The 4,336-nt window shown below is 36.7% G+C and overlaps 1 pseudogene; it reads left to right on the plus strand.

Annotated features, from left to right (window-relative positions):
* Window positions 1-2,120: 2,120 nt before the first annotated feature.
* On the plus strand, window positions 2,121-2,217 carry LOC111548433 (annotated as a pseudogene).
* Window positions 2,218-4,336: the final 2,119 nt, after the last annotated feature.

Raw genomic sequence — 4,336 nt, forward strand, 5'->3', positions numbered from 1 at the left:
AAATTTGCCTATTCTTTTACAAGTGAAATAAAGGAAAGATGTTCTGGTTAGTTGGATCATCCAGGAGGTTTTCTGTTGGTGGAGGTTTGGGAGGAATGGACAACAGGCCCCTTGGCCTGCTGCTATTTCTGGTCTGACAGGCACAGCCCCTCCCTCTGCTGTTCCTGGAAGGCTGTTGCATTCTGAAGAAGCTTTTCTGAACTAGCCATGACATTGCAATTTTCATCACCATCACTACCTCTTTTTTTTTCCTTGCAACTTTAAATTTTAAGATGTTTATAATCAGTGCTAAATTTTCACTCTGATTTCACAGTCATGAGAGAAAATAGATAAGCATGATAGCATGCTTATCAAAGGGATTACTTTTTGTACTTTATGTATTAATTTATCTCTTTCAGGGCAGAATGCATTATTTAATCTGTTTTAAAAGATTAAATTATTTTATTCCTTTACATTACAAAAGGTGACACTGGCTTCTTATGACAGTGGCACCTAGCCAAGCGGAAACTTCCGCTTGTGCCTGCCACCTCCTCAGGTACCAAGCCTACGGATTGAACATTGTAGGCCTGTAGACAAATGCAGAGTTCAAGTTAATTTAGAAAATACCATGCATAACCTGACATTCTTTTTCTAACCCCAAACAGTCAAGACAGACATAAGGCATGAACATGTTATTTCAGCTGTCAAAGTAATGAAATCAATAGCCAAGAGCTCGTACTAATTCAGTATTATTGAAGACAAAGCAACTTAGCACAGGATTTGAATAGGTTTGTATGTTTCTTTAAGCTCATATTTTAAAATTGTACATCATTCAAATGGACTGTTTTTGTTGTATATTATGAACATACTGAAAAGGCAAAATAGAAATGCCCATTGAGATCATAATGGTCAATGTCATGGACGAGGTTATAGAAGTATACCTGTCATATGCTTTTTAGGTTCCACATTTATGCTAATGCTGTTTTCCTCGTGACTGGCTTTAATCAAGTTCTCCCATCTACTTCTGACATAGATGAAACTGAATTCATAACTGGGTTGGAAAGAGGAGCATCTAATTAAGATAATATTTATACTTGAAATATCTCTCCCCAGTAGGGAAAGATAATATCATCACTTAGTATTTGGGGTGGATGATGATATTAAATGCTTTTCCCCATAGGAAACATAGTTCAACCAAGGTCTTGTCTGAACTTGTAGAGACTTTAGCGTCTTTGAAGGGAGATGGCCAGGAATATTTCCAGGAAGTCATGAGTTTTTCATTATTCTTTCTTCTCTCTTTGATAAGCAGTGTTTAGATAGCCAACCATGCTGCCCATAGTAACTTTGAGATAGCATACTGATTGAGGAATCATTTACATACAGTAAAATTTTCAATTGTGTAATAACCACTGAATTCCCTAAAAAGTTACCTTTTGCCTCCCCTAAAAAGTTACCTTTTGCCTTTTTGCAGTCAGCTTCCTTTTTTCATTCCCAGCCTCTGATAACCACTTAGCTATTTTCTCTCCGTATAGTTTTACTTTTTCCAGAATGTTGTATAAATGGCATCAGATAGCATGATGGTTTTTGTATCTAGCTGCTTTCACATAGCATGCTTTGAGATTCATTCATGTTGTTTCAGCATAAGTTCTTTTCTGTTCTTTTATTTTAGTAACATTGTAGTGCATGGATATATCAAAATGTGTTTATCCATTCACCAGTTGAGAAACATTTGGGTCATTTCTAATTTCTGGCAATTCCAAAAAGTGTTTATGAACATTAACATTCAGATCTTTGTGTGAATGTGTGTTTTTACTTCTCTTGTGTAAATACCTAGGAGTGAGATTGCTGGGTCATATGGCAGGTGGAGATTTACTGTTATAAAAACTACCAAACTCTTGTCTAAAGTAGCTGCACCATTTTTCATCCCTACCAATATTAGGTACTATTTAGGAGAGTTCCAGTTGCTTCATGTATTCACCAACTTTAAGTATTGTCACTTAAAAAATATTAGCCATTCTAATATGTATATAGTGGTATCTCCTTGTGGTTTTGATTATTTTCCTCATGACACCGAGCATCTCTTTATAGGTTTATTTGCCATATGAAACCCTTCTTTAGAGAGTCTGTTCATAGAGTAATTTTTTTGGCCATTCAAAACTGGGTTTTCATTGGAACAATACAGAGATTAGCATGGCCCCTGTACAAGGATGACAAATTCATGGAGCATTCTGTATTTTTTAAAAAATGGATTTTTCACACAAGAAACGTAAGTAGGTAGTCCATAGACCCTAAAAATAAGCTACACAATAGAAACTACAAAGTAACCAGCTAACAACTCCACAATAAGATCAAAACCTCACATACCAATATTAACCTTGAATGTAAATAGTCTAAATGCTCCACTTAAAAGGCACACAGTGGCCGAGAGTGGTGGCTCACACCTGTAATCCCAGCACTTTGGGAGGCTGAGGCGGGTGGACCACGAGGTCAGTACTTCAAGACCATCCTGGCTAACATGGTGAAACCCCATCTCTACTAAAAATACAAAAAATTAGCCGGGCGTGGTGGCAGGAGCCTGTAGTCCCAGCTACTTGGGAGGCTGAGGCAGGAGAATGGCATGAACCCAGGAGGTGGACCTTGCAGTGAGCCGAGATCGCGCCACTGCACTCCAGCCTGGGTGACAGAGTGAGACTCCATCTCAAAAAAAAAAGAAAAACAAGAAACAAAAAAGGCACACAGTGGCAAGTTGGATAAAGACGAAAGGTAAGACCCACTCATCTGCCATCTTCAAGAGACCTATCTCACTTGCAACAGTGCCCATAGGCTCAAAGTAAAGAGGTAGAGAAAGATCTATCACACAAATGAAAAAGAAAAAAGAGCAGGGATCGTTGTTCTTATATCAGATAAAACAGTCTTTAACAACAGTAAAAAAGGACAGAGAAGGGCATTACATAATGATAAAGGGTTCAATTCAAAAAGACTTAACTAACCTAAATATATCAATACCCAACATCAGAGTACTCAGATTCATAAAGCAAGTACTTCCAGACCAATGAAAAGTCTTATATAGCCCACACAATAATAGTGGGAGACTTCAACACCCCACTGACAGTGTTCAACACATCATTGAGGCAAAAAACTAACAAAGAAATACTAGGCTTAAATTTAACACTTGACTAATTGGACCTAATAGATATCTACCGACCACTCCATCCATCAACTACAGAATATACATTCTTCTTGTATGCACATAAAACGTACTCTAAGATCAACCACATGTTCAGCCATAAAGCGTTTCAATAAATAAAAAAAAAGTAAGATTCATACCAACCATACTTTTGGACCACAGTGTAATAAAAGTAGAAATGAATACCAGGAGGAAGAGACCAAGAAGATCTCTCAAAACCACATAATTACAAGGAAATTAAGCAACTTGCTCCTGAATGACTTTTGGGTAAACAACAAAATTAAGGCAGAAACTAAAAAAGTATTTGAAATAAATGAAAACAGAAACATGACATAGCAAAATCTCTGGATACGACAAAAGAAGTATTAAGAGGAAAGTTTATAGCTCTAAATACCTACATCAAGAAGTTAGAAAGATCTCAGATTAATACTCTAACATCACACCTAGAGGAACTTAAAAAGCAAGAGCAAACTAACCCCAAAGCTAGCAGAAGAAAATAAATAACTGAAATCAAAGCAGATCAGAATGAAACTGAGACCCAAAATTCCATACAAAAGGTTTATAAAACCAAAAGTTGGCTCTTTGAAAAAATAAACAAGCTTGATAGACTGCAAAAAACAAATAAGCACAGAGGTGACAAAGATGATATTATAATTAATTCCAGAGAAATACAAAAGGTCCTCAGAGACTATTATGAACACATCTATGCATACAAACTAGAAAATGTAGAGAGAGGAATGGACAAATTCCTGGAAACACACGACTTCCCAAGATTGAATCAGGAAGAAATTAAAATCTCGAACAGACCATTATCAGATTCCAAAATCGAATCAGTCAGACAGAAGTGAACCATAAAAAGCCCTGAACCGGATACATTCACAGCTGTATTCTACCAGACATACAGAAAATTGCTGGTACCAAATCTTCTGAAATTATTCCAAAAAATCGAGGAGGAGGAACTCCTCCCTAACTGATTGTATGTAAAGACGCAATGAAAAAAGAAAGCCACAGGCCAGTATTCCTCATGCACATAAATGCATAAATCCTCAACAAAATACTAGCAAACTGAATCCACCAGTGCACCAAAAAGTTATTTCATCACAATCAAGTAGGTTTTCTTCCTGGGATGAAAGGTTGGTTCAACATATGAAAATCTATATATGTGACTCA

Source organism: Piliocolobus tephrosceles, chromosome 6, assembly GCF_002776525.5.
Source record: "Piliocolobus tephrosceles isolate RC106 chromosome 6, ASM277652v3, whole genome shotgun sequence".
NCBI classification, from domain to species: Eukaryota; Metazoa; Chordata; class Mammalia; order Primates; family Cercopithecidae; genus Piliocolobus; species Piliocolobus tephrosceles.